Source organism: Balaenoptera borealis, assembly GCF_965194805.1.
Source record: "Balaenoptera borealis genome assembly, chromosome: 12".
Classification (NCBI taxonomy): Eukaryota; Metazoa; Chordata; class Mammalia; order Artiodactyla; family Balaenopteridae; genus Balaenoptera; species Balaenoptera borealis.
In genome coordinates, this window is record NC_138869.1 from 47,470,764 (window position 1) to 47,488,788 (window position 18,025).

The following is an 18,025-nucleotide window of genomic DNA, read 5'->3' on the forward strand; positions in this document are numbered from 1 at the left end:
TCCCTGCAGTCATCAAAAACCTAAGAAGAGTAAGTGCTCAAGAGGGCAGGCAATAAAGGGGACCCTACTATGCTGTTGGTGGGAATGTAATTTGCTAACAGCCAGTATGGAGATCAGTAGGCAAGTTCCTTACTAAACTAAAAACTGGAGCTACCACGAGATATGGAAACCCTAGTCCAGTTTGTATAACCAGAGAATACCATCATTGGAAACAAGCACTTGTACCCCAATAGTCGTTGTGGTACTCTTTACCATTGCCAAGCCATGCAAACGACCAACTATCAAAAACAGAGAATCTTAAAAGCAGCAAGAGTAGAGAAGCTTATAACTTACAAGAGAACCTCATAAGATTATTATTTTGAAAAAATATTTATTTGTTCATTTGGTTGCACTGGGTCTTAGTTGTGGCAGGAGGGCTCCTAAGTTGTGGCACATGGGCTCCTTAGTTGTGGCATGCAAACTCTTAGTTGCAGCATGCATTTGGGATCTAGTTCCCTGATCATGGATGGAAGCCGGGCCTCCTGCACTGGGAGCATGGAGTCTTATCCAATGCGCCACCAGGGAAGTCCCTAGAACCTCATAAGATTAAAAGTTGATTTCTGAGCAGAAACCTCACAGGTCAGGAGAGTGTGGGATGATATATTCAAATTGCTCAAAAAACTCCCCCAAAACAAAAAAAAAAACAATAAACTTTGCCAATCAAGAATATCTTATTCATCATAATTGTCCTTCTTGAATGAAGAGATTAAAAACTCTTTTCAAAAAACAAAAGCTGGCCAGAGTGTCAGGAAAAGACTAAAGATTATATTGTAAGAAAAGAAAACAGAAGCCATGTTTGAAAGACCTGTAGTACAGGTATTTCATCAGTTTGTAAGACATGAGTCTGAAATAGTTAGCAGTTTGGTTCTCAAAAGATCTCTGAATCATGTGCAGCTACTTGGTCGAGTAGGTTAGGACCCTGTCATGAGACAGGAAGAAGGAAAAAACCCAGTCACGATATTTTCTCTAGCAGCAAATGAGATGTGGCGATCAGGGGAAAATGAAGCATACCAAATGGGTGATGTTAGTCAAAAGACAACATGGCACAGAATTTCAGTATTCTGACCAGGCCTCGGAGATGTGGCATATCAGTATATGAAAAAGGGGTCTTGAATTTACGTGGAAGGGAAAGTAGACTATGGTGAATATATGGATAAAAATAATGTGAGACAACAAGCAACAACAATTATAGCTGAAACATTATATTTCTGAGTGAACAAAGGAAAGAGAAGGCATAGAATGTACGATTCTTCTTTGGCCATTGTTTGGTCTCATTTCCAAATCATGATAGTCTTTATAGTTTTTAAGGACAAGAATTAAAATACTCTTTTGTGTAAAAAAAACAAAACAAAAAACACAAAAGCTGAGGGAGTTCATCGTCACTAGATCTGTCTTAGAACAAATTCTAAAAGAGTTCCTCAAGCTAAAATAAAAGGACACTAAATAGTACCATGAAAACATATGAGACTACACAATAGACTTGTAAATGTTAGTATATAGTTAAGGTAAGAATACCTTAATAGTGCGATATGGTGGTGTGTTAACCAGTTAACTTTAGTATATAAAGGTTAAAGGATGAGATTATTAAAATAACTGCAGCTATAATAACTTTAACGTATAAACAATATACAAAGAGCTAAATTGTAACACCATACACAAAAATTCATGGAGGGGAGTAAAAGAGTAGATTTTTTTTTGTATGTGATGGAAGTTAAATTGTTATCAACATAAAATAGAGTGTTATATCTATAAGATGTTTTCCGTGAGCCTCATGGAACCACAAAGCAAAAACCTGTACTAGATTCAGAAAATACAAAGGGAAGGGAATATCACTACAGGATATCACTAATTCACAAAGAAAGGCAGCAGAAGAGGAAAAAAGGAACAAGAAACAAAAAAAATCCAGGAAACAACAAGATGGCATTGATAAGTCTTTACCTATCAATAATTACTGTAAACATAGATATATTAAATTCTCTAGTCAAAAGTCATAGGGTGGCTAGATAAAAATACAAGATCAAACTATATGCTGCCTATCAGAGGCTCACTTCAGTGTCAAAAACACAAACAGGCTCCAAGTGAAGCTTTAGAACAAGATATTCCACACATGTGGAAACCAAAGGAAAGCAGTGGTAGCTAGAGTTACACCAGACAAAATAGACTTTAAGCCAAAAGCTGCAACAAGAAAAAAATAAGGTCATTACATAATGATAATGTTTTCAATTCATCAAGAAGACAACAATCATAAATAAATATGCACTCAACAGTGGAGGACCTTAATGTGTTAAGCAAATACTAACAGATTTGAAGAGAGAAATAGACAATAGAAAAAAAGTGTCCAGATCTTTAATACCCAACATTCAACAATGAATAGATCATCCAGAAAGAAAACCAATAAGGGAGTACTGAACTTGAATTATACATTAGACCAAATGGACTTAGACAAAAAGAGAACAGCCCATCCACCAGCAGCAGAATACATATTCTTCTCAACTGCACATTGAACATTCTCCAGGACAGATAACGTGATGGATCACTGAACAAGTCTCAGTAAATTTAAGAAGACTGATATTATACTAAGTATCTTTTTTAGTGATTCAGTTATACATATATATACATTCTTTTTAAAATATTCTTTTCCACTATGGTTTATTATAGGATACTGAATATAGTTCTCTGTGCTATACAGTAGGACCTTGTTGTTTATCCATTCTATATACAAAATCTTATATCTGCTAACCCCAACCTCCCACTCCATCCCTTCTCCTAACCCCTCCCCGTTGGCAGCCACCAGTCAGTTCTCTATGTCCGTGATTCTGTTTCTGTTTCATATATAGGTTCATTTGGGCCATATTGATATTTTAGATTCCACATGTAAGTGATAACATATGGTATTTGTCTTTCTCTTTCTGATTTACTTCACTTACATACTAAATATTGGGTTGGCCAAAAAGTGCCTTTGGTTTTTAAGTAAAAATAAAAGACACACCTTTCATTTTCACCACGAACTTCATTGAACAATGTATTCACCCTTTTGTTCCACTACCTTCTGCCATTTTTCAGGCAACTTCATAATTCCATCTTCCCAAAACTTTTTATTTTTTTGAGCAAAGAACTGTTCCAGGTGCCTTTTACAGTCTTCCAGGGAATTGAAATTTTTTCCAACAAGAGAATTTTGTAAAGACCAAAATAAATAGAAATCAAAAGGTACAATGTCTGGTGAATACGGTGGATGAATCAGAACTTCCCAGCCAAGCTGTAACAGTTTTTGCCTGGTCATCAAAGAAACATGTGGTCTTGAGTTATCCTGATGGAAGATTATGCGTTTTCTATTGACTAATTCTGGACGCTTTTCATTGAGTGCTGCTTTCAGTTGGTCTAACTGGGTGCAGTACTTGTTGGAATTAATTGTTTGGTTTTCTGGAAGAAGCTCATAATAGAGGACTCCCTTCCAATCCCACCATATACACAACATCACCTTCTTTGGATGAAAACCAGCCTTTGGTGTGGTTGGTGGTGGTTCATATCACTTGCCCCAAGATCTCTTCCATTCCACACTGTACAGCATCCACTTTTTGTTGCCCGTCACAATTTGTTTTAAAAACGGAACGTTTGCATTACGTTTAAGTAGAGAATCACATGCAGAAATATGGTCAAGAAGGTTTTTTTCGCTTAACTTATGTGGAACCCAAACATCAAGGAGATTAACATAACCACGCTGGTGCAAATGATTTTCATCACTTGATTTGGATACTTTGAGTATGTCAGCTATCTCCTGTGTGGTATAATGTTGACTGTTCTCAATGAATGTCTCGATTTGGTCGCTATCAACTTCAACTGGTCTACACGACTGTGGAGCAACATCCAGTGAGAAATCTCCATCATGAAATTTCACCAACCACTTTTGACATGTTCAATCAGTCACAGTACCTTCTCCATACACTGCACAAATCTTTTTTTGCGTTTCAGGTGTGTTTTTGCCTTTCTTGAAATAATAAAGCATTATATTCTGAAAATGTTGCTTTTTTCTTCCATCTTCAATATTAAAATGGCTACACAAAAATTCACCAATTTTGATAAGTCTTTTTTTAAATGCACACCGATATGACAGCTGTCACATACAATCTAACAAAATTGTTTCGAATGAAGTTAAAGACAACTAAGTCCTACTAAAGCCATCTTACGGAAAAAATGGAATGAAACTTTTGTCCAACCCAGTATTTTTTTCAACCACAATGGTAACAAACCAGAAATGAACAATAGAACAGAGTCTGGAAAATTTACAAATGTGTGGAAATTAAACAACACAATCCTAAAGAATCAATGGGCCAAAGAAAAAATTAAAAAATTAAAAATAAAAAGACTGAATCATGAAGAAATAAAACAATCTGAACAGACCAAATTACTATTAAGGAGACTAAATCGGTTCTCAAAAACCTCCCAACAAAAATTTACCAGGACTACAAGGCTTCACTGATGAATTCTACAAAACTTTTTTTTTTTTAAAGCAGAATCTGAATCAGTTGGTTTGGGACTGGGCCTGAGATTCTGCATTTTTTTTAACCTTTATTTATTTATTTATTTATTTATGGCTGTGTTGGGTCTTCATTTCTGTGCGAGGGCTTTCTCTAGTTGTGGCAAGTGGGGGCCACTCTTCATCGCGGTGCGCGGGCCTCTCATTATCGCGGCCTCTCTTGTTGCGGAGCACAGGCTCCAGACGCGCAGGCTCAGTAATGGTGGCTCATGGGCCTAGCTGCTCCGCAGCATGTGGGATCTTCCCAGACCAGGGCTCGAACCCGTGACCCCTGCATTGGCAGGCAGATTCTCAACCACTGCGCCACCAGGGAAGCCCCTACAAAACTTTTAAGGAAGAATTAATACTAATTATTTTTAACTGGATAAATCTTACAAATCTATTTGTGGACAATACACTTTGCATTTTATAAATACACTTGGGGAGATATACACACAAAGATATAAAACAAGTTAGAGCTATTGTTTCTGAATCTTTGATGTCTTTGAAAATACTTATCACTTGATTTGAGCTATATTTCTGAAATTTAACACTATTGAGCATACATTAATAATATGATTCTTGTAAACTTCTGAAAATACAAAGAAGTGATAAAGAAGAGTATTTCTGTTACATGAGCATAGAGTATAATGGAAACTTACAAGAACAAGCCTTGACTGATTACAACCTCCACTTGAAAAGCCAGTATCTTTAATAAACAAAGGTGACAACGTTCATTTTCCAAAGCAAACTACAAGTAAAGGAAAACTAAGAAGAAATTGGAGTTTCCAGATACACCATGATGGTTTATGCACATTTCTCAGTGAATCACACCAAACCCTTACTAAAGATAAAAGAAGTATATGAACTTCAATGCAGAGAAATCTTGCAGAAAACACCTGAACCAGGGAACATCAGGTGTAATGGGACAAACAATTATCAGGTCACTGAAGCACACATGACACATTATCCCTGCCATGGTATTCTGGGTGAAAATACTAAGAAAATCATAACCTGAGACTATCATGAAAAAATGTCAGTTTCATGCAAATTTCAGTCCACATATACCTCCCACGTTCTCTGACTCTTAATACTGTATTTAAATAGTCTTTCTTATCAAAATACAGAGCAAATCTCTCCTAGTTACTTTTTTTTCCCCAGAACTTTGAGTTATCTGGACCACTAATGCCATCCCACTTAAAAGTGTGTTAATCCTGTTGTGCTAAGTTGATGTTGCATTCAGACGTACATTAATCATTCCACTTTCCCCTTCTTCACTAATATCTCAACATCTGAAATTATCCCATAGGGAATTTTGGATATTAATGCCTTCCCATGTTGATCTTTCACAAAAGGAATAATTTCAATAGTTGAAAGTCATTAATTCATGGTAAGAATTCTCCAAGCTCTGTAGGGAGCCTGGATGCAGACAATGGGGAAAAGGCTCTGGAACACAGGGGAGAAGTATTGTAAAGAGCTGACTGACTATCATAAGAAGGAGAAAAACAAGCAGTTGAAAACAACCTTGCTAGGCAGGAACATCAGAAGTAGAAAATGAAAGGTTTGCAGGTACTCAATCCATGACATTTCAGGAGAAAAAGCAGACACGGCCTCTGACCCCGAACAGGACGTTTACCTGAGAAGCTGCCATTTTCTCCTCTTCTTCCTCCTGCTCTGGGTTGTTTTCTCATCGATATTATGTTGAGAAATCACATCAGTATCTTGAGAATATGTCTTCAATGGCATCAGCACAACTCCTTCACCTGTTCCCACCATACCCACAGGCAAAAGGACCGTGAAATGCCAACCTTTTGAAAAAGAGAGATTCAGGAACAATGAGCTCCTGCATGGAGACCAAACTGTGAGGTTTTTCTTTCCTGTCGACATGTACTCTCCCCTCACACAGAGGCCCAAAAACTCTGCTACAGCATAGAGAAAGTGGGCTACACTCCTCTGCCCCTTCCAATCCCATGTAGAGCAGACACCGATGCCTCTCCAACGGCAAAAAGACCAAAGACTGGAAGCAACGCTCACCAATGAATCCAGTAGCCCTCATGCTTAAAACTGGCCTAAATTTAGAATCACCTGGAGTTAAAACAATGCAAATGCTCCCACCCAGATCAATAGACAGACTCAGTGGGGAGGGTGCAGGTGATGTTATTTCTAAATACTCACCATGTAATACTAGTGGGAAACTGCATGGGAACCACACAGCAAACATTTCTTCCAAAGCTTTAAGGTGCTTACAAATTTGGGGGGAATCAGGGCCCCACTCTAAATTATGATTCTCCTGTGGGGCTCATGAAATGGCATCTTTAACAAGTTTTTTGTTGGTGCAGATGTTACTCCTCAGACCCGTATCCAGTAGCACTGAGCTAGAGTTATCAGGCAGAGCACACCTGAGACCACTGAGTAGCGTGAAGGTTTCAGGTAAGAACTTCCAGAAGTGCAGGTTCCCTGGGCCTGATTCCTAGGGGCTGAGCCCCTCCTGGAATAGGTGTGGCCTTGCTGCTGCCTAGGGGACATGCTGCTAGGTTGGTGGAAATCACATGGTGGGTTTAGGGTTGTGTGAGGGGTGGCTCATAGAAATCTACCCAAAGGTACCCTTAGTCCTCAGGTCCTTTAGCCCCCTCTCCTCTCAGGGCCCACCTGACCCACAGGACTACCTGAGAGCAGGGCATGACCACCTGTCCTCAGGTGAGCTGAGACTCCCTACCCCCAAAGATCCAGAGCATGAAGTTGTTTGCATCACAGATTTGTTTGAAAATAAACCAAAGGCAGCCACTGACGGTGGATTAACATTTTGTGTTGGGAATGGACAGAAGCCTTTGAAAATGATGCCATGAATGCATATTTGATGATTCACAAAGGAAGTTGTGATCTATGTTAATAAAGCACATTATAACTGAATCAACAGATCAGAATTTTTTGTTTATTGTGTGTCTATGTGTGTGTGTTATAAATTGTGGTGCCAGAGTTTGTTCTCTCCACCCCCCCTTACGTATCTATAATTTCTCAAATATTTAAAGTGCATTGATTAAGGTAAAAATTAGAGAAAAGCACATCCACTTTTTCAAATATTCTTTGAGAATATTGTACCTTTTAAAATTTTTATTTATTTTATTTTAAAAACTTAAAATATTTTTATACAGTTTTTAAAGGTTACTTTCCATTTACAGTTATTATAAAATATTGGCTATTTTCCCCATGTTGTACAATACATCTCTGAGCCTATCTTATACCCAATAGTTTGTACCTCCCACTCCCTCACCCCTATAGAGTCCCTCCCACCTCCCCACTGGTCACCACTAGCTTGTTCTCCGTATCTGTGCATTTGTTTTTTTTTTTTGTATTCACTCATTTGTTGTATTTTTAGATTCCACACATAAGTGATATCATACAGTATTTTCCTTTTGCTGTCTCACTTATTTCACTTAGCATAATGCCCTCCAAGTCCATCCATGTTGCTGCAAATGGCAAAATTTCATTTTTTCATGGTTGAGTTGTATTGTGTTGTATACATATACCACATCTTCTTTATCCATTCATCTGTTGAAGGACACTTAGGTTGCTTCTGTATCTTGGCAATTGTAAATAGTGCTATGAACATTGGGGTGCATGTATCTTTTGAAATAGTGTTTTGGGTTTTTCTTGGATGTAAATCCAGGAGTGGAATCACTGGGTCATAGGGTAGTTCTATGTTTAGCATTTTGAATCTTTTATAATAGTATATCCCAAAAAGTGTTTCATGCTCCACATACCAGTGTATTTAAATTTTAAGTGATTTTTAAAAGAGTTTTTTTTTTTTGGCCACATGGGTTGTAAGATCTTAGTTCCCCAACCAGGAATTGAACCCCAGACCAGGGATTGAACCTGGGTCACCACAGTGAAAGTGCTGAGTCCTAACCACTGGACCACCAGGGAACTCCTAGACAAATTAGACTTTAAAATAAGGACTGTTAGGAGACAAAGAAGGGGACTTCCCCAGTGGTCCAGTGGTTAAGACTCCACGCTTCCACGGCAGGGGGCAAGGGTTCAATCCATGGTAGGGGAACTAAGATTCCACATGCCATGCAGAGCGACCAAAAAATAATAAATAAAATAAAATAAAATAAAAGAGACAAAGAAGGACACTACATAATGATTAAGGGATCAATCCAAGAAGATATAACAATTTTAAGAATTTATGCACCCAACACAGGAGCACCAACATACATAAAGCAAATATTACCTGACGTAAACAGAAAAATTGATAGTAACACAATAAAAGTAGGGAACTTTAAAACCCCACTTATAACAATGGACAAGTCATCCAGACAGAAAATCAATAAGGAAACACTGACCTTAAAGGACACATTAGAACAGATGGATGGATGTATATATGACACATTCCATCCAAAAGCGTCAGAATACACTTCATTTTCACGTGCACATGGAACTTTCTCCAGGATAGACCACATGCTATGCTTCAAAACAACCCTCACTAAATTTAAGGAAATTGAAATCACGTCAAGTATATTTTCCAAACACAATGCTGAGACTACAAATCGACTTTAAGAAAATAACTGCAAAAAACACAAACACGTGGAGGCTAAACAATATGCTACTAAATAACCAATGGATCACTGAAGAAATCAGAGAGGAAATAAAAAATACTTAGAGACAAATGGAAATGAAAACACAACAATCCAAATCTACAAAACACAGCAAAAGCTGTTCTAAAAGGGAAGTTTACAGTGATACAAGCTTGTTTACAGAAAACAAGAAAAATCTCAAATGTACAATCTAACCTTACACCCAAAGGAGTGAGAAAAAGAAGAAAGCTCAAAGTTAGTAAAATTTTTAAAAATCATAAAGATTAGAGCAAAAATAAATAAAATAGAGATGAAAAATCAATAGAAAAGATCAATGAAACTAAGAGCTGGTTCTTTGAAAAGATAAACAAAATTTAGCCAGACTCATGAAGAAGAAAAAAAAGAAAAGAGAGGGCCCAAATCAGTAAAATCAGATATGAAAAAGGGGAGGGTACCACTGACACCACAGAAACACCAACGAGCATGAGACTGCCATGAACGATTATATGCTAATAAAATGGACAACCTAGAAGAAATGGATAAATTCCTAGAAATGTATTTCCCAAAACTGAATGAGGAAGAAATAGAAAATATAATCAATTTGATGAATTACCAGTAATGAAGTTGAATCAGTTATTTAAAAAACTTCCAACAAACATAAGTCCAGGAGCAGATGGCTTCACAAGTGAATTCTACCAAACATTTAGAGAAGAGTTAACACCTATTCTTCTCCAACTATTCCAAAAATTGGCAGAGGAACTTGCAGAGTCAGGAATTATAGGGTTGGGGGAAATGGGTGCAGGGTCATGAGGAAACTAAGGACACTTGGTAACTGATGACTGGAACATTTGGGGGCATTAGACATACAGGACACAAGAAATGGGCTGAAGTCACTGGAAGGAGAGGAGGATAAAGGGCAAGGGAGAAGGAGGATATGAAGGATAAAAGGCTTGGGAGCAGTAGAAGGGGAGGAGGGTTGGGTTGAGCGCTCTGGAATCCGGAGAATACAGGTTTCATGGGGATGGAGGTCTAAAATGTACGGGATGGACACAGGAGAGCAGTAAAGAAGCCTAGAAGGGGAAGAATTCATTCTAGAGATATCTAAAGGTCACAGAGGCAGAGAGACTGAGGTCACAATGAGGAATAGAGGATGGTGGAGTTGAGGGGTGGAGAAGGGTGATGGTAGTTGCAGCAGGTGGATTAAGGGTCACTAATTTTTTCTCCTATTCACTAATTCCATGATTTTCATTCAAATCATAACCTAATCGTGAATAGTTTCTAGTTTGAGACCTTGAGGTAATAACCTTACTTACATAAAATACCTGTGATGATCCCTTCAACTGAATACACAGTAAAGGATTAGAGAAAAAATGAGTGAACAATGACACAGTATTTCTTCTCTCCTTTAGGGACACCGGATGCAAGGTGTGACCATAGAGGGCTCACATGGAAACCACCAGAATGAAATGGATTCTGCCTAGCACCTGAATGGTCCTGGAAGTGGATTCTCCCCTGGAAGCTGCAGATAAGAACCTATGCCTCATGAGACCCTAATTTTTGACCTTGTAAGACCGTAAACAGAAAGCCCAGCCAAGACCACTAGATTTCTAACTTATGAACTGTAGAATGTTTTTTAAACTGCTAAATGTGTGGTCATACATTATAGCAGTGATAGAAAACTACTGCACATAGGAACAAATTTACTTATAAAATAATAAACATTACAAAATATGAAATTATAATATATTTAAACAATAAAATCAAGTAAAAATGCCAATTAATTAACCATCCCCCAGAAGCAATAAATTTTTTTATTTGGCTACACATCACGGCATGTGGGATTTTAGTCCCCTGACCAGGGATCGAACCCGGGCCCAAGGCAGTGAAAGCCCAAGTCTTAACCAATGGACAGCCAGGGAATTCCCCAGAAACAATAATAAAATTTTATCTCCAGATGTAACATCATCAGTTCAAAGTATATCCTCCTTGCTATGCAATTTCCATGTGTAACAAACTATATTTGAATTTGTATAATATATATCCACACATACACAAACACTAAAATATTATGTACATGGTTCAATATTGATATATATAATGTCAAATCAAACTCTGTCAATAAAATTGCTTTCCTTAACCAATGATATATGAAGGTAATATTTTCACACCAGTAGAAATGGATCTCCTGCATTCCCAAAGACACGACATCATATTCCATGGTAATTATGAATAGAAAGACTTTACTGAAACCCTCCCTAGTTATGCATTTACATAGATACATCTTTTTTTGTCCTGCTATCACAGAATGTGGATCTCCGATTTCTACACATGTGGCTTATCTGGGTGGTTCTGGGACATGAAATTGTTGCACCAACATGACTGTGCATTTCTATGTTAGGTGGACAATTGCTAAATTACCTTGCAAATGGATGAAAAGTATAATATCCCACCTACTGCGTTTCCAGTGTTAAAGTAATTAAACAAGGAGGCCATTAGTCTGAGGTGACTCTCATATTTTGGTAGCCTATTTGAGCAAACAAAACTTAATTCAGAGTCAAGGCTCGTTAATCTGAGAAAATAAATTAAGAACAACCAATCACACAGAGCCAGCAAGGCTTTCCCAAACCGAGGTGACTGGTTAAGATACAATCAATTATTATCCTCGCTTTGATGTGGTGTCTTCTCTAGAAAAACCTCTCTCCGAGTTCCTGCAGATAAAGTGCTCCTAACCACCTTTGATTTGAGGCTGCTGGAACTGAATAGAGGTCGGCTCAAATGAACTCTTGAAAACTGGAATGCGCATTAATTAACATTTTAACACACAGTGCCACATTTTATTTTCAGCACTAGCACCTCGTCTAGTCCCTAAACACCTCGCTCAGGTGCAGCGTGGCCTGAGGACTCAGGGTGAAGTCTCTCCCCGCTTCTCCCTGCCCCCACTCACTCACGCCAACAACACACCAGCACAGCTGTGCCCTCACTTGACCAGACTGCACCCTTGATAGTAACACCACACTGCCTGCGCAGGCAGAGTCTCCCACCACGTGCTGAGCAGGGCACAGAGGACTTCTGGCACACACCAGCCCCTCCCAGGGCCAAAACTTCCAGTCACAGCCTCCTCCCTTCACCAGCCCGGGGCTCCAGATCGCCAGCCTTGAATTCCATTTTAATGGAGCCCACGCACCTGAGTTCGCAGTTCAGGCAAGCTGGTACCACAGTCTGTAGCACAGGCCAGTTCTCCCTCTGACCCGTGTTGTTACCCGTTGGGTTTTGACAACCTTCCCTTTTTTGGCCTCTTTTTTAGCCCAAACCTTCACACAGGCACAGACAGGGAATGCAGGTGAAACTCATAAAGACTTGAATCTAGTACCTCTAACAATGCATATGACCCAAGAGCAGACTGGAATCAGGGACTGGCCACCCAGAATCACCCTGAGTAATATAAACTCATAAGGCACCAGTCAGTCCCACCTCTAGAGCAGCCCATCTGATGCCACAGATTCCTGTTTCATACTTCGGACTTAACATTGCAGGCACAGCTCTGCTGCCCCAGAATTTCCACCCAGAATATAGTCCCTCTTCCAAAATCAGACTTGTAGAGCCTAATAGGAAAGGTCAATTCAGATTCCTTTTAAAAGGACCACTTAAACAAGCAAAAAAAAAAAAAAAAAAAAAGTCCTGCCATGGCTCCACCCCCATTCTTTGGTCATCCTTTTCAGAGCAGCTCAGACACCAGAGTTTCTGAAAACTCTGCCACCTTTGTGAATGGATCTGGCATTCACAATTTTTGATGCTTAGACTCAGATAAAGGAGAGCAAAGGACTATCTTCCGTGATAATGAAAGAGAAGAGACAAAGATAATCTCTACTCCCAGGAAGGCAAGACCAACAACTAAATCCTCCTGGGAAAGATGAACATAGAATATCCAGCTCCCCAGCAGATTACGACAATCAACTCTCATAATGTGAGGATGTTAGCACAGTGTCTTGAACACAGTGCATCCTCACATAGCTGTGAGCATACAGTAGGTCCTCATGAAACATTCCTTTCATGAATGAATAAATGTTTCCCCATAACAGTCTTGCTCAGACCCCGCTGCTTTCTCCAGTTCCTGATCAGTTTGAAAGTGGTGAGCAGAGAATGTCATCTTTTCAGAAGTTGTTAGTGGTCGTCCCTGGGAACAAGCAGTATTTGTGTTCGGATAGGCAGTCAGGTGCTGTTCTTGATTTCTCTAGATTAATGCTGCTGGAAATGAAGTCTGGGGTAAGCGACTTCAGTGGCTGCTCAAAGTGCAAATTAATGACCTTCATCCCAACTTGGAGACTCATAACGTCTGAGCGTGGGGCCCCAGTATCTGTTTTTAACAGGATGCATAAGTGATTTGTATAGACATGCAATTCTGGTGAGCAATGTTCCCCAAGGTCATTTTCAGCATTGACTCCCCATTGGAATCATTTATGTATATTTTAGAACTACCATTCCCTGTGTCCCACCCCCATAGCTTCTGTCAATTAGTCTTTGGCAGGGCCCAGCATCAATGATATCTTAACGAAGTGGCCCAGGTTATTCTATCATGAGGCTGGGTAAACACTATGAGGCTCCCAGCTTCATTTCTTTTTTTTTTAATTTTTAAAAATTTATTTATTTTATTTATTTTTGGCTGTGTTGGGTCTTCGTTGCTGCGCATGGGCTTTCTCTAGTTGCGGCGAGCGGGGGCTACTCTTCGTTGCGGTGTGCAGGCTTCTCATTGTCATGGCTTCTCTTGTTGCGGAGCACGGGCTCTAGGCATGCAGGCTTCAGTAGTTGTGGCTCGTGGGCTCAGTAGTTGTGGCTCGTGGGCTCTAGAGTGCAGACTCAGTAGTTGTGGCGCTCAGGCTTAGCTGCTCCATGGCATGTGGAATCTTCCCGGACCAGGGATCAAACCCATGTCCCCTGCATTGGCAGGAGGATTCTTTTTTTTTTTTAAGAGTTTTTTTTTTTAACATCTTTATTGGAGTATAATTGCTTTACAATGGTGTGTTAGTTTCTGCTTTATAACAAAGTGTATCAGTTATACATATACATATGTTCCCATATCTCTTCCCTCTTGCGTCTCCCTCCCTCCCACCCTCCCTATCCCACCCCTCTAGGTGGTCACAAAGCACCAAGCTGATCTCCCTGTGCTATGCGGCTGCTTCCCACTAGCTATCTATTTTACATTTGGTAGTGTATATATGTCCATGCCACTCTCTCACCCTGTCACATCTTACCCCTCCCCCTCCCCATATCTTCAAGTCCATTCTCCAGTAGGTCTGTGTCTTTATTCCCATCTTGCCACTAGGTTCTTCATGACTTTTTTTTCCCTTAGATTCCATATATATGTGTTAGCATACTGTATTTGTTTTTCTCTTTCTGACTTACTTCACTCTGTATGACAGACTCTAACTCCATCCACCTCACTACAAATACCTCCATTTCGTTTCTTTTTATGGCTGAGTAATATTCCATTGTATATATGTGCCACACCTTCTTTATCCATTCATCCGATGATGGACACTTAGGTTGCTTCCATGTCCTGGCTATTATAAATAGAGCTGCAATGAACATTTTGGTACATGACTCTTTTTGAATTATGGTTTTCTCAGGGTATATGCCCAGTAGAGGGATTGCTGGGTCGTATGGTAGTTCTATTTTTAGTTTTTTAAGGAACCTCCATACTGTTCAGCAGGAGGATTCTTAATCACTGCGCCACGAGGGAAGCCCCTCCAGGTTCACTTCTGATGACCTAGTGCAGGGTCTGGTCCATGGGGAAGCCTGGTCTACATAGACTTGAATGGAGGACACTCAGTCTATCTCACGTTCCCAGTGTTGTAGTGGAATTTGTACGTGTCTGTAGGAGACAAGTACCTCCAAAGACAAGGGAGGAGAAACTCACATAAACTCCATAAAAGAACTTTGTCTGTGCACAGATTTTCCCCAGGTCCCCAAAAGCAATGGAGTAACAGTCAGAACATGCAGACCCTCAGAGGCCATGCAGAAGCCTTTGGCTCTCACTCTGACTGCCATGGAAGATCACTGGAGCAAAAGGAAAACCCTTAGAGGATTTAGGAGCAGGATACGAGTAGAACAGATGTACCTCTGTGACAGCAAGAGACATAAACCTGGGCTTCTCAAAATAATTTCCATCGAAGCAGAGCCTCCCAAACAACATTTTAAAGCCTCACTTCCTCCTTCACCTTTGTACATCACCCCTGTGTTATCTGCTTTATTTATTCCCACCTACCTGGGTGTATGACTGTTGTCTCCTTTTCTTCACATCCCAGGGCTCTTTGCTCAAAAGAGGTGACCAGGTTCAGCTTAGAGACAGCAACACCTGTTTATTAAACAAAGGAACATATTACTCATTCTGAAGATTCTACAATTTCCAATCTAGTACTGTGTTCAGTAGAGAAGACAGGACACTATAAGTTATAGAAAATTACTTCACCAAATAGTATTTCCTGACAGCCCCTTTAAAGCACTTAGGAAGCATTTCTAATTTGCAGATCCTTAACTCTACTTCCAAGTAGTACTGAATCAAAAATAAGGAATGGATAGCCGATTTTAAGATGTGGGCAACAATATCTTATTTCATTTTAAACATCTAGAATGATCACTGATCTACAGCGAAAGATGCAGACCAACTCAAGAAATGAGAAGGACAAGATGAAACCTCATGAAGCTTTTCTTTGCATCAACAAACCCCTATTTCCTTGAAATGATTTCATTTCTCATTTGTGCTGATTATATTACAGCATTTTAAGATATTTGAACACATACTATAGGACCCTTGTTTACTTTTCCTGAAGATACAAAAGTAATAAAGAAGAGAATAACTGTGAAATGGCAGTGTAATAAAAAAGGAAATTTATAGAATATTTACTAACGAAAGTCTGAACAAAGGTGAGAGCCTTCATTTTCCAAAGCAATCTACAAGTAAAGGGAAATGAAGTAGACAGGGGGAGTAGTCACATGAAATGCGATGCTTTATGCACAGCTCTCAGTAAATCCCTCCGAGACCCTATTAATGGTAATTGAAGAATTATTAACTTCTCTGCCAAGGAATCTGGCTCACATCCCCTGAATCAAGTGAACAAAATTAACATCAGCTGTAATGGGACAAATTGATATCAGCTGCCCTATCCACACAGGACTCATCATTGCTGTGATACCGTTTTGAAAAAAAAAAAAAATCTAATCATGAGAAAAGTGTTAAGCAAGTTTAAAGTCACATATAACTCTCACATCCTGTACTCTTGTGTATTTTAAATAGTAAGTCTTTCCTTGAGGCAACTGGTAGCTCTGTTTCTTTATCAGAACTTTGGGTTACTCTGGGCCATATAGCAAATAAGCTTTACTGGTGCATTGTCATTATCCTTGTCTACATAGACTGATGCCGCATCCACACAGGACCTAAATATTACATATTCTCCTTCACTGATATCCCAGGACCCAACCTCATATTCAGTGGGAATCTTGTGTATCAACACATCCCTGAGTTGATAGGACAAAAAGGGATCGTTTTCAACATTTGCACATCAGTAATTTATGGTAGGAATTCTTTAAGCTGTAAAGGGAGCCTGGATGGAGAGAAGGACATGGGATGTAAGAAAGGAATATCCTAAAGATCTAACCTTGGCTATCATTAGGGAAAAAAAGAAAAGTATTGTTGCAGTAAAAATAGAAATGAAGGGGCTTCCCTGGTGGCGCAGTGGTTGAGAGTCTGCCTGCCAGTGCAGGGGACGCGGGTTCGAGCCCTGGTCTGGGAAGATCCCACATGCCGCAGAGCGGCTAGGCCCGTGAGCCACGACTACTGAGCCTGCGCGTCTGGAGCCCGTGCTCCGCAACAAGAGAGGCCGCGATAGTGAGAGGCCCGCGCACCGCGATGAAGAGTGGACCCCGCTCGCTGGAACTGGAGAAAGCCCTCGCACAGAAACGAAGACCCAACACACCCATAAATAAATAAATAAATAAATTTAAAAACAAAAGCCATACCTGGCTTAGAATGAACACTATAATACTATAAAAAATGCATTCATTTAAAAAAAAAAAAAATAGAAATGAAGTTTTCCTTCTCCTGAGAGCAAGGAAAACAAAGGGAACAGTGAACAGGCAGGCTAGAGACGAAACATAACCTGGCCTGAAACAGTTAATCACTCCTAGTTTTATTTTAACTGCTACTAATCTGTAGTGTCTGTAACTAGATTTGTTCTTCACAAAGCTAACCTCACTCCCTGACACTATGTAAATTACATTCTGCACCTATCACCCCTAACCCTGTGTGAGTTACATCCTGGGCCTCTCACTCCCTAACCTTATTCCATCCCTGCGCTTACATTTCCTACGCCCCCTTGTAACAAATCACTCCCTGTAGCTTTTGCATTTCAGAAAGAAGGTCGCTGGCCCATAAACCAGAGACAAATGGACCCAATTACCAGACTGCTGGACCCCAATTACCGGGCTGCCTGATGCCAGCTTTGACTGTTTTGAAATAATGCAAAGGAAAAAGAATGCAAGACATTCACTACTTTGATCCTTATCACATGCCCTGGACTGCGAGCCCCACGTATAAAATCTCCGATTCTTGAGGCGCTAGCCTGCTGTGTCTTCCCTTTGCCTGACAAAGAAAGTAGAAAGCCTCTATTTCTTATCCTCCAAATTTCCGTCTCCGTATTTCTATTCGGCATCAGTGCACAGGGAGCCAAAATTTGTTGGCAACAGTATTGAAAGCAAATTTGTTAGGCAGGACCACCAGCAGTAGAGAAGTAAATGTTTGCAAGTTCGAAATACATGGGATTTCAGCAAGAAAAGGGGACACAGCCGCTGATCTGGATCACAAATTTTACCTGAGAACCTGCCATTTCTTCCTCGTCCTCCTCCA

The 18,025-nt window shown here is 39.8% G+C and overlaps 1 pseudogene across 1 annotated transcript; it reads left to right on the forward strand.

Moving 5' to 3' along the window:
- Positions 1-831: 831 nt before the first annotated feature.
- Positions 832-16,382, forward strand: LOC309607197 (single-stranded DNA-binding protein, mitochondrial pseudogene; annotated as a pseudogene). The gene has a single exon. The product of its transcript is annotated as a single-stranded DNA-binding protein, mitochondrial pseudogene (transcript).
- Positions 16,383-18,025: the final 1,643 nt, after the last annotated feature.